This window comes from Balaenoptera physalus, assembly GCF_965194825.1.
Source record: "Balaenoptera physalus genome assembly, chromosome: 16".
Taxonomy (NCBI): domain Eukaryota; kingdom Metazoa; phylum Chordata; class Mammalia; order Artiodactyla; family Balaenopteridae; genus Balaenoptera; species Balaenoptera physalus.
The window spans coordinates 25252352-25280219 of record NC_138898.1 but is presented as its reverse complement, the minus strand read 5'-3'; the positions used below and the strand labels follow the sequence as shown (position 1 = coordinate 25280219).

Here is a 27868-nt window from a genome sequence, read left to right as displayed (position 1 = left end):
TGTAATCTCTTAGTGCAGAACGGATTTTGAGTCACATCGTTAGTTGGGAGACCTAACTCCGTTCTCCCTGATTCCTTGCCCGTTAGAAGCTGATGGATGCAGAGGACTCCAGATCTCAAGCACAACTGAAGTTCCCTGGGGTTTTGGCTCAGGGAAGGTGTAAGTCGTTTAAAGCAGTGAGGTCCATCCGTTTTTTGTTTTTTGTGGCTTGTTCCTCCCACCAAACCTTGCTTGTTCTCTATAGTGTTTAGATTTATAGCTCCTGGTTGGGGGAGGGGGAGCAGAAAGTGGTTCAAGTCAATTGCTTCAACTCCCTGCCTTCAAATAGAGATTTATTTCTCTTATTTTCAGATAAGGCCCAGAGGGGTAAAAGTGAACTAAAATTAACTTTGGCAAGTGTTCTAGTTTTCCAGTGTGTTTGATCCCTGGTGTCTAAAGATCAGGCAGGGGAGTTCCTAGGCCAGGTCTTGCGATGTCTCCTGATGTGTGCTTTAGTTCTTTGGAGTCTGGAGGTCTGCTGTAGTCTCCCCTTTCCAAGATTCTGGATTTAAGAGTAGTGGTATATAGGACCTGGAAGGGGTCTTATCTGGTCTAACTTTTTTTATCTGCCTTTTCCCTCTTTCCTGTTAACTGAACCTTGGAAAGGGGAAGTAAGTTGTCTAAATTCACAGACTGCTTTAGTGACAGAATCACAACTGGAATTCCAGTCTTCTGACTCCCAGTGCAGTAATATTTTTATTTCTACCGTACTCTGCCACCTTTTGAAAGGGCACTAAACTACTTATTCAGGTCTGAAGACCAAGAATCCCAAGTAACTTGAAATCACAAAGAAGTTGTTTAGTCCCAGCATTAAAAGGAGGCCAGGTTTTGTGCACAGGAGTACCAGTTCTCGTAAGTCACCACTGTTATTTTATAGTACTTTATTTATGGTTTATAGTTCTCTTTTATAACTGTTACCTGATTTCATTTCTCATCCAGTTCTGTGAAGGAGCTCTCAGAGTTTGGTTTATAGCTCCTTTTTACAACTCTAATTGAGAATGGAGACATAGCAAGGTTAGGGCACTTGCCTTACTTAGATCACTGGATTAACAAGTGGTGAGTACAGGGCATCGCTCATGGACAAAGGATTTGATTTGATGTGGCATCATGAACTCAGTCACTCATTGTGGCTCTCTGAGCCTCAGTTTCCTTATCTGTAAACTATCACAGGGTTGGGTGGGGACTATGAAAAATGGCTATGAAAGTGCATTGTAGTAGTAGGCTAACATTTATTAAGTACTTTCCATGTACCAGTCACTGGATTAAGGACTTTCTGTAGAGCATCTCATTTAGTCCTCAGAGCTACTGTATGAATTAGGTATATTATTCAACTCCTTTTGCAGAAGAAGAAACAGGATTAGAGAGGTTACATGACTTGCTCAGGATCATGTAATTGATAACTGCAGACAATATAACTTTAAAGCTGGTATGCTTTTTATTTATTTTTTTGTAAAAATACATGTAAGATCAAATTTACTATTTTAACTATTTTTAAATGTACAGTTCTGTGGCATTAAATATATTCACACTGTTGTGCAACCATCACTACCATCCGTGTCTAGAACTTTTTCATCTACCTCAGCTGAAACTGTATAAACACTTACTTCCTCTCCTCTCCTTCCTGGCAGCCATCATTCTATTTTCTGTCCTTGTGAATTTGACTACTCTAGGTACTTCATATAAATGGAATCATACAATATTTGTCCTTTTGTGACTGGCAAAGCTGGCACTCTTAGTGCCTCCCTTAAGCCCAAGGTGCTCTGAAAATGCAAAATGATTATTAGTTCTCATCTGCCGTAAGGTGTGGCATGCAGCTCCAGAGCAAGAACCTAGGCCTGGCTGTACCACTCTGGTTAAGCTTCCCCCACTCCACCCCAGCTCCGTAGATTAAAATTCTTTATCACTGAAGCCTTTTTTGGAGATCTCTGCTTGCCCCTTCTGTATCTTCCAAAGGGAACTCCTGCTCTTGAAATAGAACCCAGAGGACTCCCCACCCTTGCTTTGTTTGCATCTTCCTTTCTGGCTGTCCTGGGTTTGGGCATATGGGGCTGTTGTATCAACAATAGCAGTGCTGTGACAGCAGCTCGGATCAGAACTACTCAGGACGATTAAATGGATTATCTTTATGAAATGCTCCCTCTTTGTGCCCTCCTCTTTCCATAAAGGCACACAAGAGGGATTAGCTTTTGGGTTCCTAGAGGGTATTTATGACTCCTCATTGCTTGCAGGTGGTTAAGATGGAATTAAATGCTGCATTTAGTCTTTCAAAATTCCCTTTGTTTTGACTACTTCTGTGTCTTTGTGTGTTTTGGGTGGTGTGGTGGTGGGATGTGGTGTTTATGTTTGTGAAGTGTAGTTGGAATTTTGTCATGATGCCAGCAGGGGTTGGGATGGGAGGTGTTCCAGAGATGGATAATAGGGCAACAAGCACAGATCTGAGCATGTTGCACTTTCCTCAAAAATCTGATGGCCCAACATTGCCTACATATTAAAGTCTAAACCCCTGAGTGTGATAATAAGGTCAGAGTGTATTGAAATGTTTATTGGATAGAATCTTGTAGTTGAGGGACTTAAAATCATGTAGACCAGCCAGCCACCCAGCCAACATTTGAATAGGCTACCCATTGAGATTCTGTTTCATTGGGCACCTCATTATTGGAAAGTTTTCCATTTACAGAACAGTTATTAAACATCTGCTCCGCAGTGTACTAAGCTTGGAAATTTGGGTGTCTCAGGGGGAAGACAGGCAAGGAAACAGGCAGTGTGAGAAGTGTTGTGACAGGGACAAGCACCATGAGAGCACGGAGGAATGGAACTAACCCAACCTTGGAGGGTCAGGGTGGGGGGGTTCGTCGGAGAAATTGGCTAGGCCTAGACCTCAGAGAAAAGACTAAGCTAGGAAAAGAAGAGATTTGGGGAGCTGAGGAGGAGACAGGTAAGACTGTTCTAGGCAGAAGGGAATAGCAAGTCTAGATATGGTGGTGGTAACAGGTGAGACTTTTGGCCATTTACTATATCTACCAGATGCCATTTTAAGCATTTAACATGTGTTAACTCATTTCTTTCCATAACCATCTTGAGAGGTACATACTGTTACAATTCCCATTCTGTAGGTGAGGAAACAAACACAGAGGCGTTAAGTAAGTTTCTCAAGATTTCTGGGCGGGGCATAAAGCATGAGATGGGTGGATGTAGCAAGAGATGAGACTGGCAAGGTGGGCAGAGCAGAGGCCAGGTCATGAAAGGAGCTTATTGCCCAGGTTGAAGAGTTTGGACTTCATTTTGGTGAGGGGACCATGATCCTTTATGCATCTTAGAAGGCTATCAGTGGTTCTTTGGGGAGTGGATTGGAGGGCTAGGGCACCATGGGCAAAGAGACCAGTTAGGAGGCTTTTGCAGTAATGCAGGCAAGAGGTGGTGGTGTTTCCAATGAAGGGTGTGTGTGTGTGTGTGAGTGTGTGTAGAGAAAAGAAGATGGAATTGAGTTGTGAGACACTGTCAAAGATTGTTGGTGTGGAGGGCAAGGAAGAAATCAAGGAAGACTTCTAGATTTCTACCTGGTGCGGTTGTATAGATGGGGATGCAGTTTATTGAGGTGAGGACACAGGAGAAGAAGGTGGGGGGAAGATTTCTCATGCAGGGTCTTATTACATCTGCTTTCATTTACCTTCATCCAGTATTGATCATAGTTATCCAAGGGGAGGGGGGGGAAACTGGGGTGAGGGAGAGTACGGCACAGCAAATTTGATAACTATCCCTGGCTAAACTGTTGTAGACACTAGTTTTGGAAAGGAGGAAATAATTAGAACCTAGACATTCCAGACCTTGCACAGCTCTGAAGACTGCTTATGTTAAAGCCAAGGAAAGATTATGTTTTCTCCAGACAACATTCTTTGGCATTGCTCTCCCCATGTGCCAGTGTCCCTCTCTAATTCACCTCTGCTTACTCTGCTAGGCACTGGGAAAGCAAAGATGAATAAAACATAGCTTGAGAAGCTTGTATTCAAAAGGGCAGCAGATCTCAGTAGCTTAGATACTGTAGTGGAGGGGAGAGAGTGGGGCGGGACAGGATGGGGAGGGACTAAGAAGGATTCTTATTAGGGGCAGGAGTCAGGAGACTCTGCTCTGTGTGCCAGTCTTTTCCTCAGGTGGCAAAAGTCTACACTTACTCAAAGGGCCAGGTTTATTCATTTGAATAATGATGACAAATAATGACTAGATGACCCCCAGGGTCCCTTCTAGCAATAACATTTTATGATTCTAGTGATGATTCAGACAGTATATCTCTTGGAGAGGTATTTTCTTTCTTCCTTTCTCTTCCCTCCCGCTTCCTCTTCCTCCCCTTTCTTCCTTAGGCAGTAGTAGGGATGTTGGGGTGGAGATAGGGTTTTCACATGAGTGTCTATTAAAAACCTAGTTTTATTCAGTTTTAGCTTTATGTATAAAACGTACAACTGGAGGAGAGACGATGGCAGTAGTAATGTTAGCTTGCTGTCCTACAACTGACCCCTGGGTACTGTAAGGAAAGTTTCAGACCCATGATGGATGCAGCTCACAGACTCTCAGGACTAGAGAGAAAGGGGCCGTGGGATAAATTGGGAGCCTAGTCATGAGCCTGAGGATATTTGGTCTGGTCCCTGCTACTAATAATTCAGTGTATGGGCTTGGCCACGCCCCTTTGCTTCTCTGGCCCTACTGCTTCATAAAATAATCAGGGGGCCAAAGGGTGAGCCCTGGGGACAGAAAAAGGATTGGAAGTTCCTCTCTAATGAGGAATAATTATCGAATAACTGGAGACAGGCATCTGCCCAAGTATTGCTAGTTATCTCTTCTGACTGTTTCTACAGCCCTTCTTTTTTCCTCAGTCTTTTTGTCACTTCATAATGGCCTCCATATGAATAAATCTGCTGTGCCTCCTGGGAGGAAGGGAGGAAGGTTGGGATATTATCTCTAGGTTCTGGTCTACATCCCCAACGAGCCGTTCAGGCTGCCTGCTGCCCCCTGCTCTGTATGCTGGGGTAGGGGTTGGGAGTTTTTGGTTGAATACTCAGGTTTTCTTAGGCTCAGACACATGTATTTGGAGGGCTCCACTGACTAAAGTGCCAATCTGGCCATCCTCCCAACATGCCCAGTGCAGTTCCACTGAGGGGGAATAGCATTCGGTGGGCCTTTGATGCTTGCCAAATTCATGTTAATTGTAATTACCTAATACTCCCTGGGATCTCAGTCTTCCTGTCTGTAAAACAAGGGGGTTGGGCTGATGTCTGGTTTTATGGGAGTGGCTTGAGAATTCATTTCTGGAAGAAGAAGGGGCTTTGTTAGCGTATTGAGAGTATCTCACAGGGTTAAATTCTGGGTTCGCAGATACCTTTCAGTATATAAACAGATGGATATTGCTTTTTAGAGTGGACAGAGTGCTGAAAAATTGCTTGTGAGGTGAATTTACCAAATTGTCTACTGAGTTCCATTATAAACTTGGAGCTGTTGTCCCATGGGACAAACTTGGAGTCCAAGACTAAAAAGTTATATTTAAATATGTAGCAAACTGTTTAAAATCATAGGATAAAAGGAAAATAAAAAAAAACACTATAAGATTCCCAAACACCACTAGGACTGGAAAAACACTAGACCAGAAATTTGCATTTCCTTAGAGCTTTGGCTTTCTGAGGTAGATACCTCTGCCGTGGTTACCTGGCCCTTGAAATGCCATCTGTAGAGACTGAAGAGTTCTGTTTATTTGTCAAGGTAAGAATCATTGCCTTATTCCAAGTAAGTATTCTCATTTACAAGGTCTCATTTACAACCTGGTCAACCTATTGTTGGCCAGGTTTTCTTCATTCCAGAGGCATTTATCTGGTATTTAGCTATCTCCTGTTTGTTTGTTTTATTAAGGATTTCACTAAGCCTAGTTAACGGTAGTGTTTGCATGGTGTCTGTTGATCTGTTTGTCTAGTTTCCTTTGTAATTCTTTGTGCTAGTGAAAGCAAGCTGAGCAGTAGATTTAAAAGAATCATTTCCATAACTCATTATTCCTCTAGGTCTGGGTTTCCTTTCTGGAAGGTATGATCATGCTACACTGAGAAGTCAAATGTTGTTCGCTGCTTACACAGACCGTGTTAAGGCTTTGGGACTTTGTTCTTCCAGATAGTTGTAAGCTGGCACTGAGGAATGGTGCTCTCAATATAATAATGATAGCTGTGCCTGAATCAGTTGAACACAAGAATAACTTTTCTTCATACCTTAAAGACTCACCCTAAATTGATTTTTCACACCAATTAAAGTTAACTCTTACTAAAATTAGGGTGTTAGGTAGAGTTACCATGCTAAGTAGGTTACCTAGCTGCTGTAGTAAGATTATGCTTGGAAGTCCAACTGCTTTCCATCCCTAAGTTCAACCATTTGTTCTAGGAATTTGGAGTACCTACTATGTGTTCTTCTCCCTATGGAGAACATAAAACCCAAACAATACATGATTCCTGCCCCCAGATTACATTCAGTCTGGAGAGAGAGACAGATAAGTACAACAGGTCCTAGCTTATTCTTACCCGTGCTTCCTTGGCCTGGATATTTTGGTTGAGGCTTTAGACTGGAAATAGCAGAATTGATGGATGTATCACTAGGCAAGGAGACCTATTTGAGTATCTGACTTCCAGTGTTCCAATTTGGTTTTGGCCTTCCCTCCTTCTCTTCCTTTCTTCTGCCTGTTATCTAGATTTTCTTCTCTATTGCTGAGGTGTCCAGCAGCCAGTGTGTAAAGTCAAGAACCTTAGGGTAGGGGACAACACTGTCCTTCAGGTTTGGGTGTCCAGACATCTGCCTAGTGCTTTCCCTATTCTTCTCACATCAGTTCTTTGGCTGGTTTCCAGAAAAAGTTGATATTGTCTAGTTTCTTATTTAGGAATGAAGAAAATTGTTTCATATTGAATTAAGTTTTATACTCAGTTTTGAAATAAAATAGCTATTTTGCTTGCAAATGGAATTATTTGAGGTGTGGTTTCTGGCATTTTTTTGGCTGTGCTGCACAGCCTGTGGGATCTTAGTTCCCCGAGCAGTTATTGAACCCGGGCCCTCAGCAGTAACAGCACGGAGTCCTAACCACTGGACCACCAGGGATTTCCCATTTGATCAGTTGTTGACTTACTAATTATGACTAAACTGTGGTTCTTGAAGCCCATTGCTGCTATCTCTGCCAGCCTTCTTTGAACACTTTGCAGCATGGAGCCCTAGGAAATGGAGGGAACGTTGAGGTTACCCTGTCTTGAAGGGCTCTTCATCTTCCCTTGTCCCTATTCTCAAAAAAAAAGTGTTATTTGGGATGCTGTGTTGTGTTCATGATTTCTTCCAACAATTTAGCATTGCCTGGGAGGTCTAGGAGAAGGGGAAATATGCCTGTGTTCGTCCTCAGAGGTTGGGGACAGTATTGAAATCAATTTGGCCAAACTGTATGGAGCCCATTGAGTCCTCCCTTGGTGCTGTGAGGGATGAAAATGTGTAAAGCATACTCTTGTCTTCAGGGAACCTGTGGTCTCTTTGGGGAGATAAGGTAATCATGAAGTTGTAGCTGATAATAAGGCAGTTTGGTGTAGAGAGCTTGGTTTGGAAGACTAAGGTCTTACTCTTGTTCCCTGGAACTAATTTGGCCAGGAAAACTGGAATAAGTCATTTTCCCCTCTCTGAACCTCCATTTTCTCATCTATAAAATGAGGTTAATAATCTGTATCTTGCCTTCCTCACAGTGTTATTGTGAGGAGCAAGTTAGATGTTACTAAAAGTGCATTATAAAACCAGATGATGCAATTTATATGTGAAGAATTCATGAGTCATTTGTCAGAGGTAATAGGTAAATAGCAGAGTTTCCTATAGAAGGGGAGATCTCTTTGGGCTGGGGTGATCAGGAAGAGTGGTCTGGACCAGTCTTGGGATGGGGAGAAAGAATGCTGGAAGCATTTAGACAGAGGCAATGATGGAGCAAAGGACTATAGGCAGAACTGTTAAGGGGCAGCAGTGAGTGTTTTAGCTTTAGTAGTTATTGACTAACAGTTTTCAGACTGCATACCAGATCAAACTCTCATCAGCTGTGTATGAGAGAATTCCTGTTGCTCCATGTCCTTGTCAACACTTAGCATTATCTTTTTATTTTATGTCATTCTTGTTGGAGTGTAGTTATAGAAGTGAATTGTAAGAACCACGATAGGAACTCTCAGGTAGTACCATACAGGGGTAAAATGATTGGTAAGTTCAGAGGAGGGAGAGATTGCTTCATTTGTGGGTGTGTGGTGCCCAGGGAACACCTATGGAGGAGTGAGCATTTGAGCTGGACCTTGTAGGATAAGGATAGTGACCATGTATTATCTAGGACCATCCCAATGTCTAATATTCTGTCTTGCTGCGCTTATAAATTATGAAACACCAATATTTCTATGTCTGGGCCAAATCTCCCAGTACACCCGGAAGCAGCGCCCGGATATCTTTTCTCAGTTGCAGTGCTTCTCTCTCCTCCCCCTTTGTTTCCAGAAAGTATGATCACAGGAGATTTAGGCTCCAGAGATGGAGAGAGGACATTCTGTGCAATGGGAACAACTTGAGCAGAAACACAGATGAGCAACTAGATCAAGCGGCATCCATATTCCAGCTAATGAGCAGAGTGGGGAGGGCATGTCCCATAATTTGGGGGTTGGTGATACCTTCTCATAGTCTCCTGGAGCAGGTGGAAAAGGTAATAATGTTCCCAAGCCAATTTGTATTTAAATTGATAGAAGGATGAGAATGACCTCTTTGCCTATAATTACATCATTTCGGGGAAGAAATTAATCCAGCAGACAGTCATACTTGAAGTATGTCGAAAGAGAGTTTGTCTTCTCTTAAAATGGAGGGGGAGGAAGGGGAACGCCAGGACCTAAAGAGCTTAGTCTCTCAGCACTCATCTATTACTTGTATATTTGCTCGGAAGAATTACCATTTCTTTGTCAGCTTTTATCCTGCCTGGTGGACTCTAGCTGGGTGTTTATTTTCTGTAGTTTTACCAAATCACTTTGAAGGCTGGTGTGAACATTGATCATGTCTTAGAGTCTTTCTTCTTTGTTCTGTCAGCAAATACTAGAAAATGTACCTTAAATTACCTGTTTTTGGGAAACAAGGTGGCCCTGCCTGCTCCCAGAGAGGCATGTTAAACATTAGTCAGCTCCTGATCCTGTGTTAGGTCCTGGGGTATTTGTCAGGGGACACTGGGGGTGTTAGAGCTGCCAGTGGGGACATTGACCAGAGGGTATTTAGGCCTTCTGTCAAGGAGACTTGTCAAGTGCTTGATTAAAAATCTGACCTGGGTTCTAGACCTAACTCTGCCATTTATATTAATAATAGCTGCCATGGGACTTCCCTGGTGGTGCAGTGGTTAAGAATCCGCCTGCCAATGCAGGGGACACGGGTTCAAGCCCTGGTCTGGGAAGATTCCACATGCTGCGGAGCAACTAAGCCCATATGCCACAACTACTGAGCCTACGCTCTAGAGCTCGCGAACCACAACTACTGAGCCCGTGTGCCACAACTACTGAAGCCCGTGTGCCTAGAGCCTGTGCTCCACAACAAGAGAAGCCACCACAATGAGGAGCCTGTGCACTGCAATGAAGAGTAGCCCCTGCTCACCACAACTAGAGGAAGCCCGCGCACAGCAACAAAGACCCAACGCAGCCACAAAAAAAAAAAAAAAAAAAGCTGCCATGACTTGGGTGCCCACTGTGGTGAGATACCATATTGGTGCCTTGTGTTCATACTAATAGAGCTGATATTTACTGGTGGTTACTATGCGCTGAGAGCTCTTTGTGTGTGTGTGTGTGTGTGTGTGTGTGTGTGTGTGTGTAGTCTTTATAATATAAATTTACATATAATCTTAAGGCATATCTTATATGTAAAATTAATGTATAAGACATAGACATGGGCTTCCCTGGTGGCGCAGTGGTTGAGAATCTGCCTGCCAGTGCAGGGGACACGGGTTCGAGCCCTGGTCTGGGAAGATTCCACATGCCGCGGAACAACTAAGCCCGTGTGCCACAACTACTGAGCCTGCGCGTCTGGAGCCTGTGCTCCGCAACAAGAGAGGCCGCAATAGTGAGAGGCCCGTGCACCGCGATGAAGAGTGGCCCCTGCTCGCCGCAACTAGAGAAAGCTCTCGCACAGAAACGAAGACCCAACACAGCCAAAAATAAATAAATAAATAAATAAAAGTGAAATTCTTTTAAAAAAAAAAAAACATATTTCATATAAAGTTTCAACATATTGTATATGTTGTATATACATATACAATTGTATATATTGTATATATATTGTATATAATTTAAATATAATATACCTAAGTATATATTAAAAATATTCTCACCTCAACCGTAAGAAGTAGGTTCTGTTGTTCCACATCGTATAGGTAAGAAACTGAGGTACCAGTAGGTTAAGAAATACGCCCACAGTCACACTGCTAGTAAATGTAGTTGCCAGGATTTAAACCTAACCAAATCTTCTTTTTTAATATGGAAAATTTCAAACATATACAAAGTAGACAGAATAGGTTAATGAAGCATGATGTACCCATCGTTCAGCCTCAGTAGTTATCTATTCATGGTCAATCTTATTGCATTTATACCCTTACATACTTCTCATCCTGTGCTTTGAAATGTGGGTATCATATTTTGTCCTTAAGTATTTCACAATATATTTTTTTTTTAATTTTTGAACTTTTTTTTATTGTCGTAAAGTATATGTAATATAAAAGTTACCATATTAGTCATATAGTTCAGTGGCATTCAGTATGTTCACATCATTGTGCAACCATCACCACTCTAGATACTTCTTTTGTTAAAAAGCTTTCACAATGTATTTTTTAAATTATTTATTTATTTATATTTTGGCTGTGTTGGGTCTTTGCTGCTGTATGGCGAGCGGGGGCTTCTCATTGCGATGGCTTCTCGTTGTGGAGCATGGGCTCTAGCACGTGGGCTTCAGTAGTTGTGGCATACGGGCTTGGTACTTGTGGCTCGTGGGCTCTAGAGCGCAGGCTCAGTAGTTGTGGCGCACGGGCTCAGTTGCTCTCCAGCATGTGGGATCTTCCTGGACCAGGTCTCGAACCCGTGTCCCCTGCATTGGCAGGCGGATTCTTAACCACTGCGCCACGAAGGAAGTCCCACAATATATTTCTAAAAGATGATTTTAAAAAACACAACCATTATCACATAATAAAATTTAACAATTCCTTAATACCATCAAAATCCAGATTGTGTTCAAATTTCCCATTGTCTTATAAATGTCACAATCTTATTTTTACAGTTTGATTTAGGATTTACATAAGTTCCATACATTGTAATTGGTTGTTATGTCTTTTAAGTCTTTTTTAATTATAAGTTCACCTTTTCCCCCTTTTATTTGTTGAAGGAGTTGGATTGTTTTTCCTGTAGAAATTTGCTCATTGCAGATCTGTGGTGTGTTTAATATGTTTCTCTGTCCTTTGTATTTCCTGTAAATTTGTGGTTGTATCTAGAGGGCAATATCTCTTAATCCTCATAGCAGCCCTACAAAAATAGGTATTCTTATTTTGCAGATGAGAAAACAGACTGAGAAAGGTTGGGTAACTTGCCCAGGGCCTCACAGTAACCTTGGATTTGAACAGACCTTCTTGCCTTCAAAACCTATGCTCTTTTGTTTTCACCGTTCACCCATTCTGTGAGCTTGAGCAAATCATTTTCAGTTCTCTGGGCATTAGTTTCTTTGTGTGCATTGAGAGCTCTTACAGAAGTAGTGTTCTGTGTCCCTGTGACCATTTTAGTGCCCACCATTTGACGGCATGATACTAGATGCTGTGGGTGATACTCATATGAATAAGACTGTTTTCAAGGAGCACGTAGTCAGCCAGGGACTGAGGACCATACCCTGTTTCAGACATGGAGCCTGTTTTGGCAATTGCGGGTCTATAGGATCATTAATCCCCCATAGGATTCCTAACTAACCTCCCTACATCCTGTCTTGCCCTCTTTCAAGCCATGCTCCTCTCTGCTGCCAGTTGCCTTTTCCTAAAAACCATTTTTGTTGTGTTCTCCCTGCTCATAAATCCAGCTTGAGGGATCTGGTAAATAAGAAAAGTTTTTCCAGCAATAAACCTTCCCTCCTTGGATTGAGTTACTGTTTCAAGGGCAGGTAGTCTTTTTTCTTTTCTATTTGGCAAAGGTGTTATTGCTTTTATGGAAATAGAATCTGGAGATGATAGAATAATGATGGAGTGAAGCATAGGGAATGCCATCTTGATTCAGGGGAGTGCATACATTTAGCACTGTACTGTTTACTCCCAAGGACATCCGACCGTAATGGGGCAATTGTGCTGTTTTGCAAAGAAAAGGAACTTTTAGTTGTGGAGTCCAGGGAGAAGAGTCTTAAAGGTATCCTTTTGAGATACCTTCATCTCATTGATGAACCTTCATCTTATTGGCTAACCAAGCCATTAAAATGAATGTGTTATATAGGAGTAGAGTCAAGCAGAGCAGTGTTTTCGGTCTGTAGTAATTTGGGTGGCAGACAGGTGGCATTGGGGTCCAGGTTGACGTACAACTGATATAGGTAGTGAAGTCAAAAGTCAGGAGAAGTAAAGTTTAGGGCATTTGTATCACTGGAGTGCCTTGCATATAATAGTTACCTAATATCTTTTTAAAGTCTTTAAAAAAAATACTTTGACAGTGGATCAAGCCAGAGGAGAAGGCTGTGAAATCATGGATTCTAAAGCTCAGGAGCCAAGTGATCTAGGACCCTGGATAGCTCCTTGGAAAAGCAGTTCCTCTGACAAAAGTTAAGAGTACTTAGGGGACTCCTAAGTCCTTTCTGTTCCAGATCTTTTCAGAGGATCTTACGCTCTGGATCAGAGGTTGCAGACTGGCAGGTCTTGGATTGTGTCTAGCCTGAAGTGTATTTATTTTGAGTTGGACCCCAGCCTGGGAAGATTAGGGTTTTCAGTGGAGATACTATGTATGAGATCAGAGGCCCAGGCATGTGGGCTATGAGGGTGAGTGATTTCTCCTGAAGAGGGAGTAGGATTTTTGAGGAAGAAGAAGGGGCTGGATCCTGATGCTGACCATGAGCATTTTCCTATTCACAGGAGTGGGAATAGTCCCCAGTTATTCTACAGGCTTCACTCCTTGAGCCTGCCACCAGGGACTCTTTGTATCATAATTGGCACCAGGCCAATTTGGCAAAATGCTTGAGTTTACAGAATCATGTTTTTCATTTCTCGCCCTCATTCCACATGCTACTTCCTTATTGGCTGACTCTTCTAGATAGAACATATTTATTCTCAAGTTTGTCAAAGCCCACACCATTTCCTGTTGTTTCTTTGCTACCCAAGCCCAGTGTCTGTTGCCATTTATCACCAGGCTAGCACTTTTTTCTTTGAAACACTTGGTCAGCTGTACTTATTTTTGCTACCTGCTTGGTGCCTCTGGGTCAGCTCAGCACTAGATGGAACTCTAATATTGAAGGGACTTAACCCAGTTACAGTGCTCTTAGTCCCTGGGACTAGATGAATTATCTTATTTTACCAGGAACTTTTGGTGCCTCTGTTGCCTAGGAAGTCTGTCTCCTGGCTTGTCTTAGGACTTCATAAGGACAGCAAAGTAGTCAAGTCTCAGTGAACCTTGTCCTTGTAAAATTGGCATTTTTTGCATCTAACAACTCACAAGCTGGGGTGAAGTCTGCCGTCTCATGGAAGAAACCATAACATCTAAATATACAATATAAATCAAAGCTGTTTTACTTATAAGTTAGTAACTGGTCTTTCTTTCCCCCCTAGCTGCAGTGAGAGCAGCTCCTGTGTGTTGAAAGTAGGTGGCTTTCTGAGTAAGTGACTGTTCTTGCTGCCTGTTCCCTTTGGCTCCTTGTAATTACTGTAACATCATCATCCAATATGTGGAGCACCATGGTAATTTCCATGACAACTGATCATGATTTCCCAGATAAAGGGAGGAAGCTAATAAGTGTTAGGAACTTGAAAAGGGTATTGGGCTAAGTTCTTGTGATACTAGTAGAATTTGGAGCTGGGAATGACTTTTCAGCAGCAACTGCCTAATTAAACCTTCCCCATTTATAGACAAGGAAATAGAGGTCTAGAGAGGTTAAACAACTTGCCTAAGGGGTCCCTAGGTTGTGTAATACACTTGAGATCCTCAGTCTAGTGTTTCTTTGTGCCTTCTATTCTGTATGGCTTCTTTCCATTATGTCCCACTGGACCATGAGCTCCACCAAGGCAGGATCCACATCTGTCTTGTTAATTAATGTTTTCCCAGCACTTACCACAGGACCTAAGTATTTTTTTTTTAATTAATTAATTAATTAATTTATGGCTGTGTTGGGTCTTCGTTTCTGTGCGAGGGCTTTCTCTAGTTGCGGCAAGCGGGGGCCACTCTTCATCGCGGTGCGCGGGCCTCTCACTATCGCGGCCTCTCTTGTTGCGGAGCACAGGCTCCAGAAGCACAGGCTCAGTAATTGTGGCTCACGGGCCTAGTTGCTCCGTGGCATGTGGGATCTTCCCAGACCAGGGCTCGAACCCGTGTCCCCTGCACTGGCAGGCAGATTCTCAACCACTGCACCATCAGGGAAGCCCCCCTAAGTATTTTTTGAGTGAATGGATAAACTATGTTGGAGTTCTCAGACTGGGACACATGAAATCACAGGATAAACCATATGCCTTCCTGAAGTGTACTCAAATCTTTTTTTTGTAGTTGGATTAGTTTAAGTATTATTACTAGTAGTTTAAAAGTTTACTCTTACATTAAGTCATGTTATGGATTGGATAATAAGTTAACATAAATTTTTTAGATAAAATGAGAAGGCATCAAATAAATTACAGGATTATAGTAGGCCCTTTGACCTTTACCCCAGAGGGTCTAGTGTTGCCAGATCTCTGATATATTTAAGAGGAGCTAGAAATCTAATTAGAAAAAAGAGGTCTGACTTTAAATGTTGGCAGACAACTCAGGTTTGTTTGTTTGTTTGTTTGTTTTTTAAACAAATGTGTGGGTCAGACAAAACACATCCTTGGGCCTAAGCATCCCTTTGTGACCTATGAGATAAACAGGTCTGGGTAAGAACAAGACTTTGGACAGAGCCAAATGGATGATAGTGTCAGGGATGGCTTCCATTCTGAGTCTGGCTTGGATTCAAACTGGCCATAGGTCGGAGTGGAAAGAAGTTAAGACTTGATAGGTTAGGAAAATTCCCACATTAAATATCATCCTCTGTGGGTAGCAGCTTCTGTAATATCTTAGCTCTTAGAGAGCATCACATTTACTCCCCTTGTTTTGCAGATTGAAATAAAGTCCAGAGACGGTAACAGAGCTTTCCTCTAGGATCCTAAGCAGCAGCCTTAGGTCTTGGGCAGGCCCCTGCTTCAAACTCTAGACCTTTGTTTGGTGCTCCTGCCTCATGCTCTTAGGGCATGGGGCTAGGGACTTCTGGAATACTTTGGGATGGTTGGTAGAGCTGGGCAAACTCCACTTCTTAGTACAGCCCTATCATCCTAAGCAAAGGGAGGGTTGAGGTGGCAGTAATATGCTCAGCCTCATCTTGGTGCAAAGGGTCTATTTCTGTGACTAGCATCATATTGACCTTATTTTTTCTACCTAGAAAGATGTAGAGGACAGCTCAGCAACAAAGAGCCTCAGTGCCAAGATAGATCCATTCCCTCCTGTGACTTCCTTGCCTCTTCTCTTCCTCTTCTTTTTCTTCCCTTCCGGCTCCTTCCTCCTTGAACCCTGCTACCTCCCTTCTGCACCCCCCGCCCCCCGTCCTTTCTTTTTCTCTCACTGTTGCCCTTCTCCTCCATGCGAAATTCTTGTGATGCCACTGCAGTAGGCAGAGCCTGGGATTGGACCTGTTTTCCAGGAGTTTTGAGAGGACTTGCTCTAAAGTAGGGCAACTAAATAAAGGAGATTATATGTATTTAAAATGTCCCTTCTCCTTCCCCACCTCCACCCCAGGTTGGAAAGGATAAAATCTCAACTATGGACTTGACTATAAGGCTCATATAGTCTGGTGTCACCTCACTTTGCTGCCTTCTGTCAGCAGCACAGTTTTTAACACCCACTGTTCCCTGTGCTCCTGTTCAGTAGAATGACTTTGTTTTGAGTATTCCCTCTGAGTAGAAACTCTTTCGGCTCCTTGTTGTCTTTACCTGACAAACTCCTACTCATCTTTTCGTACGAGTTCAAATGCTACCTCCTCAGTGAAGCTTTCCCTGATCACTCCATGAGCAGAATTAATTTTGATCTTCTTTCTACTTTGCTTCTACTTCTATAGTTGTACTCTGGTGCTGTATCACACCTGAATCTGCTTTCATTCCTGAAATTGAGACCTTATGAGCCAAGAGACAGTGTGCTGTTTATCTCTGTTTCCCGTGTGTCTCTGTAACAGGCCTGGCACAAATAGTACTTGCAGAATGAATGACAGAAATATATGTACATAGATACCTGTGGTATTCGGTTGAGCGATAAATGCTATAGGTGCAATATGATAAAGTGCTCTGGCAGTTTATGGAAGTTCTTGAGAGAGAACTTCTGAGAGAAATCTTGGAAGCTTCTAGAAGCTGGTAGCATTTGAATATTTCTTTTGAGATTTAGGGGAAGTTCAGTTGGCAAAGATGGTGGGAAGAACATTCCAGGTGGAGGGAATGGTTAGAGTAAAAACAATGAGAAAACACAGAGGTCAGGCCCCACCTACTAATTTACTCTTGCCCTAAGCTAGAATTCTTTCTAGAATGTGTGCTAAATTTTTAGGCCAGCCTAAAGGAAATTCTCTTTTCTCCTGTCTTTTCTACCTTTTTTTCTTTCTGTCCTTTCCTTCCCTTCTCCCTCTCTCGTGACCCACTTGTCTTTTACTTTTGATTTCTTCTCAGTCCTTTCCCTTCCTTTCATCTTCCCAATGCTCCAGTTTTTTGTTGTTCTTTTTTGAATTTTTTTTTTGTCTGCGTTGGGTCTTCATTGCTGCACGTGGGCTTCCTCTAGTTGTGGCAAGCGGGGGCTACTCTTCGTTGCGATGCCTGGGCTTCTTCTTGCGGTGGCTTCTCTTGTTGCTGAGCATGGGCTCTAGGCACGTGGGCTTTAGTAGTTGTGGCGCGCGGGCTCAGTAGTTGTGGCTCACGGGCTCTAGAGCACAGGCTCAGTAGTTATGACGCACGGGCTTAGTTGCTTCACGGCATGTGGGATCTTCCCGGACTAGGGCTCGAACCCGTGTCCCCTGCCTTGGCAGGTGAATTCTTATCCACTGCACCACCATGGAAGTCCCTCCAGTGCTTCAGTTTTATGTTTTTTGTTTTTTTAACTTTATTGTTTACCTTTCTCTACCTACTTTCTTCTTTCTTGCCCTCTTCCCCAGGCAACCCAGGAAATCCAGGCCTTTGGGTTGAGATGTGAATCAGCTACACAGTATTTAACTCCAAATACCACCTCCTCTTGTGAAGCTGAGAAGTAATCATGGCATAATTGCTTCTCATCTGTCTCTTATGTTTTATTGGCATTGACTTTTTTTTAACCTCCCACGATGGTGGGGGTGTTGTTATCATCTTATTTTTTTTAGTAGTTGTCAAAATGTCAATTTTAATGAGAAATTTCTGCAGACAGGCCTGCCCTTGAGTGGTGTGAGCCTTCAGGCAAAGCTAGGGCTGGATGAGTCAGAAATGCTCATTGGTCTGTTTTCTCATGCATACAGGTGTCTGGGTCACACAGATACATACACACTCCCTTCTGTCCCTACAGGTTTGTATGCTTTGCAACACATACACACACAACTGAGTTACAAAGGTGCACATATTTCTTCTCTTCTGTACACATCCATACTTATCTCCCTTATACCTTATACCCACACATTTATCCTCCTATACCCTTGTCCCACTGTTTTCTACCTAGATACACAGAATTGTGTGCCACGAAAGTATCTGCAAGCCTGTCTTACAGACACCACACTGTCCTCTCCCTTACGTATCCACACAAGTACTCCCCTACATACAGACACTGACATCTGCCCATGCCCCAGTCCCATACACTCAATACCACACCATCTCCCACTATTCCTTAAATCTCCCTCCTTAATTATTTCTAATCTTTATAGAAACATTTTAGTTTCAGACTAGTTTTGAAAGGAAATGTCTTTGTCGACAGCCAAGCTAGTGGACCATTAGGGAGTCTGAACCATTTATGACAGATCCTTTGACTAAGGCCTCTAGAGTAACCCTGTTATTGTGGAGGTGGGGGAGGGCTGGCTCAAACAATAGCGGATTGCTTCTAAATGGCACTGTTATGAGCCAAGGTGTATTATTATTTTTTTAAAGATTTAACTTTTATTTATTTATTCATTTTTGGCTGTGTTGGGTCTTCGTTTCTGCGCGAGGGCTCTCTCCAGTTGCAGCAGGCGGGGGCCACTCTTCATCGCGGTGCGCGGGCCTCTCACTCTCGTGGCTTCTCCTGTTGCGGAGCACAGGCTCCAGAAGCGCAGGCTCAGTAATTGTGGCTCACGGGCCTAGTCGCTCTGCGGCATGTGGGATCTTCCCAGACCAGGGCTCAAACCCGTGTCCCCTGCATTGGCAGGCAGACTCTCAACCACTGCGCCACCAGGGAAGCCCGCCAAGGTGTATTTGAACCTAGTTCCAAACTGGATCCTGTGATTTCAGGGTTCACTTCTATTGGAAGGTGATCATATACTGGCAAAAGAGCCAGAGCCACTGTAGATGTTCCAAATCAGACTTTCTAGGGTGGGGCCTGGAAAACTGTATTTTTAACAAGTTCCCAGAGTCCTTCTGTTGTGTAGCCAGGTTAGGAAACACTGATGTAGAGGAAAGAACTAGAAGTGAGAAGATCTGCGTTATCTTTCTGTACTACCTTGGACAAGTTATCTTTTTTTGGACCTTAGCTTTCTCAACTGTAATATAACAAAGCTCATGCTCATAAAGGACTTTTTCAGCTCTAAAATTTCATGCTGCTTTATGATGAGTTCAATCTGGGATACTTTTCTACCATAAAAGTGTCCATTCTCTGTCTACCCTGGGCAAGGCATTTCAGGCTTTGGCCAGAGGCCAGCAGAGGCAGCCTAGGCCCTGATCTTCTGTCAGAAGCACTGACACAGTTCCTAATTAGAAGTGGATCGATACGGGCCTGCAGCCAGGCCTGGGGAGCCTGGGAGGAAGCTGGAGGAGTACTCCTAGCTGGGGAGAATCTGATTACTATGAAATCGATATGTTTTCCTCACCTTTATAAACTCATATATAATATAGTGATAGGTACATAATACAGGCCCCCTCCTCAGATGGCAACATCATTTAGTGTTAATATTGGGTTAAGCCTCTTTGTATGTTCATTTCCCCTAACAACTTACCGGGATAGGTTGAAAAGGAAACTGGAGCTCAGAGAAGTGAAGTGACTTGGCTGCCCTATGTCACATAGCATGTTCTCTGTTGTACTGCACTACAACATTTCTGAGCATTTGCAACACTTTGATTCCAAGCCAATGAACTTTTTTTTTTCAATTTGGAATCTTTTTCTGTTCAGAATTTTCTCATTTATTTTTGGCCACGCCACATGGCATGTGGAATCTTGGTTCCCTGACTAGGGATCGAACCCGCGCCCCCTGCATTGGAAGCTTGGAGTCTTAACCACTGGACGGCCAGGGAAGTCCCTTTTTTTTTTTTTTTTTTTTTTTAAAAAAAAAAACCAGGGCCATCCCTTACCCTTCTACAGATTGAACTGGAGCTGAGGCCCTCTCCCTGGAACCCTTCAAAGACTGGAGGAAATCCCTTAAAACCAGTGGTTGAGGAGGATGGGGGGAGATGCTCTGCTTGCTTAGGCTTTCTCATCTCCTTTCCCAGGTCCCTAAGGAATGAGCACGCTCTGGTGGGAGAGATCAATCATCATTTGGGATCAGTGGGAGGGCTGAGTCAGGTTTCTGAACTGGCCCTGTGCAAGGAGGGGGAAGGGACTCACGACCAGATATTTCTATGCGTTGTAGAACCCGAGGGCTTAATATGCTCAGCTACCAGTGTGCTCAGACCAAATTCCCCCTACAGTTGGTCATTCAACAAATATTTGTTGAGTATCTCCTATGTGTCAGGGCTTGTGCTAGTGCTAGCTAAGGATTCCTCGATAAAGACCCAGTCCCTGCCCTGAAAGACCTCACAATCTAACATCAGAGGCAAACAGGGAAACAGACCATAGTATTCTGTATGTGCCTTAATAGAGGCATATGCAGGGTTCTCTGGGATCACAGAGGCATGGAAGTGGGTTTTTCTGGGGGAGATAACTTTGATCTGGCTTTGAAGGAAGAGTAAGAGTAGAGGCAGGCAAGGCAAGGAGGGCACTCCAGACCAGGGAACTAGCGCAAAGGAAAGCATAAAGATGTGTCCAGGAACAGTTGATAAAGGGGTGGACATTAGAGTAGTCCCTAACATGTAGCCAATCAGACTGACAGCCCTTGCCCCTTACTAGACTTAGGGCTGTAATAGTAGTCACTGAATGGTAGTAACACAGGAGCAGGTAGGGAGAAGAAGGTGGATTTATTAGTAGATGCCGACTGAAACTTAGTTTCAGGGAGGAAACTAGGGAGGAAAGCTGAAGAGCAGCAGCCCTCTGCACTCTGGGCCAAGCCTGCAGAGATGCTGGGGGTTCTTGGCAGTGGTTTGAAAGTTCGTTGGCTCAGGCACAGGGCTTTGCTTCTCTGATGGCAAAATCCTCTACTTGCCTTCCCCTCCTTTCTTTTAAAAAGAAATTAATGGAATCTGTTCAAAGTATCCCTGAAATGAAATTACATTTTTAACTCTAATTACCCTAATTAAAACTTGACAGCTGTAATCCTGGAATGGCAGATATGCTAAGTACCCCATGCCTGTGACAAGCTTACTTACCCAGATGGAATGTTGTTCTGTTCTGGGCTTAGGAGAAAAATTCTTTTGTATGTTTGTTTTGTTTTTCCCCATGAGCAATTTAGTCTTTGACCTCACAGCTTGCTCAAGCTAAGATAGGCTTACTTGTGGGCTACAGGCTTGTTCAGGACCCCTTAATCTCAGTAGAGGTCCCTTTGCATCCAGAGGAGATGCTCCTGATGATTCTTAGCACATACCTTTGAGTTCTCATTTCAGTTGAGGTTGGATTGAATGCCCTGAGCCTTTCCCTGGGTGAAATCTCCTGTCTTTGGGGGATCTGCACTTGTTAGAAGGCTGTCTGCTGATCTAGGGCTAAATCTGTATCTGGGATCAGTTTATGGCTGGTATTAAGGATACAGTTTGAGGTCAGGGACAAGGAGCTCTGAAAATAGGATCCCTCTTCTCTTCACATATATCAGCGTAGGCTAGAAGCCACCTAATGAAATGCCTGGTCTTGGCCCCTACCTTAACTAGTTACCTGGCCAGACAGGGAACATGATGGGGAGGGAGGGAGGCAGCCCCTGAAGCAGCCTGAAGGATCTGTTGATGCTGTGAGTCATCTCATGGTTCTGTTAGAACCAAAGATTCCCATGTTCTAATGACTTTCTCTTAGCCCAGAAGCCTGTTCAGTCAGTGGACACTGAGTGTTACATTAGGTACTGCAAGGGATACAGAGTTGAATAAGACACACTCCATGCCCCTGCGAAGCTTAGAATTGTGGGGGGAGTAGGGAAACTGTAGTGGGTGAGGGACAGCCATATAGTGACTAATTATGTAAGGCAGAGCAAGAAAAGACTTCTCACAGGTGTTGGCATTTGAGCTTGTCCCTGAAATAGGTAATATTAGCAGAGGAATGGAGAAGGGCATTGCAGGTGTTAGGGAAGAGCATGGTGGAAGGTAAGAAGTTGCCAGGTGACATCCTGCTGTGATTGGAGTACAGTGTGCAGGGAAGGATATGATAGAGGATGAGGTAGAGTTTAAACTATCCTGTAGGCAAAGGGGATCCATTGAGGGTGTAGGATTGTGATATGAGTGTGTGTGGTGGACTGAGGGACAAGGTGATTGGAGACAGGAGATTAGTTAGAACAGATGTCTGGCAAACTGACCTGTGGGCTGAATCAGTCTGCTGCCTCTTTTTGTAAAGTTGTACTAGAATACAGCCACACTCATTTGTTCGTCTATGACTGCTTTCATATTACCTTGGCAAAGTTGAATACTACAGAGACTGCTAGCCCTATACAGAAAAAGTTTGCTGACCTCTGAGTTAGAAGGTAATTATGAAAGTTCTGGAAGAGGAGATAAATGTCAGGACTAAGCCGGAAATGAATTGGAGGTGTCAAATGAGACTTTTCAGAAGAAGGGACAGCATGATTTAACAGAGAACACCTGCCCTACCTACCTCTCAAAACTTTGTAAAGGTCAAATTTGCTGAAAGTCACCATATCACAAAGGACACAGGATGCAGGCGAGTCCTGATTTGCCCTTATTAGCTGTGTGACCTTGGGCAAATCACTTACCTTCCCAGAAGTTCAGATGAATATTGTGAATAGAACAAAGAAAAGAATCAATCAGATTTTTCCTCATGGCACAGAACTCTTATTCTGCTACTTCTCTATACTTCACCCCCCATTTTATAAATCTGAGGGCCCGCTGTTGGGAAGATCAGGTATCCTAGAAAACCTGGAACATAATTTACAGTTTGAGTTGTGAAGTTGGGGATGGGTGGGCAGAGGGTTTTGATCTCCTGGAGCCGCTGGTGTTGTGGGAGAAGGGCTCATGATAGTTTGAGGACATCCTGTGCCCTTCCCCTTCCCTAACTGCTGGCACTTGTTCTGGCCAGATTGAGTTTATTTCTGCCCTTTAACTTCCAGAGCATATTAGCCCCCTGCAAAGCTAAAGGCTGGATTGATTTCTTTCTCAGTCACCTTTCAAAGCAGGAAACTATGTAAGTACCACTTGATATCCCTTATGTGTCTCTCCCTGCCACTACACTGAATCCCCTATGACTCACTCACTCCCTTTTTCCTAGAATGTTGTGCATCTACCCTGGAGGATAGGAAAAATCACTAGATGGGAGACCGCAGTGGTGGGTTCCAAACTCATTTCTCCCTTCAGTTTACTATGTGACCTCAGCCAATTTGCTTCATGTTGCTGGCCCTTCAAGTGACTTTAGCCACCTCTTAGGATCTGGGCTTTCTTCTTTAAGACCTCAACTTCAGAGCACAGCCTTTTCCCTTGTTTTCTTTTATCCTCTGTTCCCCCCTCCTTTCAATCTAGAGTATTTGTGTATATACGTACCTCATTTGCTTCAAATTCACTGCCTTTGACTGTGAGGAGAATAGTCATATCTCTAGCTGTTTGTACTGGCAAGGTTCTAGGAACTGGCACTCAGTCTAATTACTGGAGTGGAACAGACACTGGAGGTCAGGTCCAGCTGACCCTAGGGTTCAGCAAGGCATGGTGTCTCTAGGATGGGCAGTCTAGTTCAGTACAGGTAAACATTTGGCCCTGGTATCCTTGATAGAGTATAAGAATAAGGGCCAGGCACTGATCCAGGCAATTTACATTTTTTTTGTTCCTTTATCTCATAACTCTGAGACAGGTGATACCATCACAGATATCATTTTACAGATGTGGGAACTTAGTTTTAGAGGATCATTCAGTAGACAGAGACTGACTCATTGAGGATACAGGGAAATACCTAAATATTCCCTCTTCCCATAGGGGAGAGTGGTGGAAAAAACAGACAGTAATCAAAGCTCTTAAGAGGATATAGGGGAGCAGGTAAATAATAATGCTTAAGGATACCCAGTTTAGGTGGCCAGATCCAGGGCTCAAACCCAGATCTGTATGCGTGCTATTTCTACTATACCATGCTGCCTTCCCTGCAGAAGGATGGGGAGAGTGGCAAACTCAAGAATAAGTCTAGGCTGGCAGGCAGTCTCTGAGGAATGGCCACTGGTGGGAAGGCCTAGTCTTGGATTCAGAGCTGGGCTTTAGTCCTAGGAGGGCCTGAGATGTTAGGCAGGTGACCTGAGGCAGGCGTTCTCACATGGACCTGGGGCCATTTGTAGAATACTGTACATGATTTTGTGCCCTCTAGAAGTTGAAGCCTCATGGTCAGCACTGGCAATATCCTGGAATACCACAAGGAACCCCACAATCAACTCTGTGGTACAGGAGAACAGAGAGGAAGGGTTGATATCCAGGCCGTATGGGTAGGAGATGGGAGTTAGGGCGAAGACTGTTTTAAATATTTCCTGCCTGGAGTCAGAATTGTTTGAGGACTGGATTTGAGTTGCTGACTCCAACCTGAAGTGATAGAGCTAGGATAGAAGTGAGAGGGAAGGGAAGAGATTTTAGAGGCTGACAGTCTGTCTTCAGGTTAAAAAAATAAAAAAGATTAAAAAATTGTGTTAGAGTCTACAAATTAGTCCAGTTTAAAAACTTGAACCATTTTCTTCTCAGCACAGCCTTTGCATATGCTGGCTCCTTTTCCCAGAGGCTCTGTCTTCCTTTTTCTCTGACCATGGCTAGGCAGGCAGGTCATGGCTAGCTCTGAGCCATAGCATCCTTCAGTTTGCTGCTTCACCCTGGGTCTTTCCCTGTGATGCCCCCAATAGTGCTAGATTCGAGGCCTTTCTCGCCTTCTGAGATGGCCCACACTCTTGTCTGTGGAGTCTGTTTCTCCTTGAGTAAACCATCTTTCATTTTAGTTTGGCTCGCTCTTGAATTCTTTCCTGTTCAAGAACCCACACTTGGTGGCCATCCCAGGGACTCGCCTAAGACCTGGGATGTGAGCATCCTCTTGTGCCCCACTGTCTTTCCTGCAACAAGGGGAGATGTTACTTGGGGATATCACAGCACAAGTTACGGCAGATCCCAGTTTGTATGTTTTGAAGGATAACCATTGTATAAAGTACTGAACTGCGATTTTGCAAATATCTGTCGGTTGTTAAATTCTTTTTAAAGACATGTCTCCCTTTTGGTGTTGTTATTTAAACTACGGAAATTGTCTTAATCCAGTTTCCAGATTTGGTTTTTGGCATAAGTGATCGTCTGCTAGAGATCTGTGACATAGTTGGAAGACTAGGAGAAATACTCCCAATAGATGAAACAATGAGGAATTCCTGAAAGATGAGATAAAAACAGATAAATGGGGCAACCCCAATAAAAATGAGGACAAATACTCCCCACCAAGCGAAAGAGAGAAGTTCCCCCCAAAATTAGTTTTCTGGACAAAACTCTGTGTTACCCTGAGATAAGAAGCAATGACATGGACAGTTGGCCAGAAAATTAAGTAAGGTAATCACTGGTCAGTCTCCTCAGCAGACAGTCCTCTGACATTTAGGATAAAGCCATGTGTCTTAGTCCGTTTGGGCTGCTAGAACATAAACACCCGAGACTGGGTGCCTTCTAAACAACACATGTATTAAAAAAAAAAATAGTGCTAGATTTCGATTTCTTCATCTGTGAAATATGAGGTCCTAGTGTTCTATACTAAACTGGTCTTTTATCCGCCAGACCTGAAATTCATTCTTAAGGCTAGTTCTGATCCCACCCTTGGTATCTACAGTCTTCACATAACTGAGCTGAATCCCAACTAAAATTAACAGATTGTTTTTTTGCCTGACCATCTACTTGTGATTTAAATTTTGGGGTAAAATTGGCATTGTCTCTCAGATCCTGGCTTTCTGCCCCAGAACCCCAGTTCTGGGACTGAGTCCACTTCTGCAGAGCATTGTCATTGCTTTTTAAATACCTATTCAAAAACTGATATGTAAACTTGAAATTTGTAGTTCCAGTTTCCAGGTACATTGAGGACACGTCCAAATTTATTCTGTACTAGAGGAAGTCTGGATGATTTGGGAAGTGCCCTGATTGGGAGTGAGGAGACTGATTCTGGCCATGCCACTGCCTTCCTTCTGTGACTTTGGACAGATCCTCTCACTCTGGTCTTACCACTCCTTCTGTAAAATGGTGGGGCCTCTTCCAGCTCTGGTCTCATCAGGGACAAAAAGCCATCTTCTGTACAGTTCAGTTGCAGAGCACTGTCTGGCCCCAGCTTTGGTCTGTTGGTTACAGATTATAAAGCCTTGGATTCTCGCTTCCAGCTCAAGAGGGGGAAGGGGAACCATCCAACTGTCTCATTAGCATGGAGAAAAGAAAATAGTAATTACTTGTGCCTCCCTTGATGATTCCTGCGGGGTTGGTTTTTCAGGGAAGGAGAAGGGGGAAACTGGAGGCAGATTCAGATGAGGAAGGAGAAATGCTGTTAGCTGCCCAGAAAAGGCAGAGGCAAGAATGATTGTCTTGCAGGTCTGTTGTATTCTGTGGACGTTCTTCCAGGCAGCCTAGAGACTGCCTGGATTGAGTTTCATCTATTTATGGCATGTATAGTGTTCTCATACGTGGACATGGATTGGGCTCAGGAGCCCTAATGTCACCTGTCATTAAGAAACCAGCTGCCCTCCAGGGCCTCTTTTTGCGATATGCTGGGCATCCTGACACCTGTCTTTGTTGGGGAGTAGAAGAGGGTTTTACTGAGCCATTTGTGACTTGGCTGCATTTTTATTATGTTGTGAGGTCATTTTTTTAACCCCCATGGCAACACAGCCAGTTGGTTTATTATGCCAGGGCATAGGCAACACACAATAGAGCCAGTCATAAGAGTCAAGGTCAGGTATTCTTGTGATTGGAAGGAGTCTAGAACTGCAGGACCATGGCGTTTGATCCAGGCTGGGAAAAGCAGGCCTCACGAAGATTGAAGCAGTTAGAGTTCTGAGGCCAAGAGGTTAGGGGGCAAGCTGGACAGAACTAAAACAGATTGGCAAGCGTGGCTCCTGGGACAAGGACTATTTGCTCTATGGCCAGTCTTGTACTCCCTACTGTCTATGGGCAGTTGTGCACCTTCAAGTGCTGACTGTAGCAGAAATGGGTCTGAGACTACCTGCAGGTGAGCCCTGCCTGATTGAACCTGGAGCTGTTATGCTAAGATTATGTCCTGTGTCTGCTCACTCCTGCCTTGGTTGTCACCCCGGAGGCCTAGAGAACCTAGCTTCTATTTTCCTTCCCCTCTCCTGAGGAAGATATCACTTCAGAAACACCTCTTTCAGGGACTTCCCGGGTGGTCCAGTGGTAAAGAATCTGCCTTACAATGCAGGGGACACGGGTTCAATCCCTGGACAGGGAACTAAGATCCCACATGCCGTGGGGCAAATAAGCCTGCGTGCCTCAACTACTGAGCTCACGCACCTCAACTAGAGAGCCCGCGTGCTCTGGAGCCCGCGCACCGCAATGAAAGATCGGCATGCCACAAGTAAGACGCGACACAGCCAAAAAAAATAAAAAGAAAACGAAACACCTCTTTCAATCAGTCTTCCTGTATGCCCTGGAGATTGCTCTACTCTAAACACCAGAGGTTTTATAGGGATGTACTATTTTTTAAAAAAAATTTATTTATTTTTATTTATTTATTTTTGGCTGCGTTGGGTCTTTGTTGCTGCGCACGGGCTTTCTCTAGTTGCAACAAGTGGGGGCTACACTTTGTTGTGGTGCGCAGGCTTCTCACTGCAGTGTCTTCTCTTGTTGCGGAGCACGGGCTCTAGGCGCGCGGGCTTCAGTAGTTGTGGCACATGGGCTCAGTAGTTGTGGCTCACGGGTTCCAGAGCACAGGCTCCGTACTTGTGGCGCACGGGCTTAGTTGCTCTGCGGCATGTGGGATCTTCCCGAACTAGGGCTCGAACCCGTGTCCCCTGCATTGGCAGGCGGATTCTTAACCACTGTGCCACCAGGGAAGTCCCAGGGACGTACTATTTTTTTTAAAAATTTGTTTTACAAATGTAGAAAATAATTTCTTCTGTCAAAATATCTTCTTAGCCCCCTGAAGCACTCCCTTTCTCTTGT

General features: G+C 43.8%; 1 protein-coding gene and 1 long non-coding RNA gene across 5 annotated transcripts in view; both read left to right on the top strand.

Annotated features, from left to right (window-relative positions):
- Positions 1–27868, top strand: part of LOC309646203 — a 441930-nt gene that overhangs the window by 236661 nt on the left and 177401 nt on the right. The window contains exon 2 of the long non-coding RNA XR_014255215.1: positions 4126–10171. This is a non-coding gene — a long non-coding RNA (uncharacterized lncRNA). The remainder of the gene's footprint in view (positions 1–4125; positions 10172–27868) is intronic.
- RALY (RALY heterogeneous nuclear ribonucleoprotein) overlaps positions 1–27868 on the top strand; it is an 80569-nt gene that overhangs the window by 1444 nt on the left and 51257 nt on the right. The gene's annotated exons all lie outside the window — the stretch shown is intronic.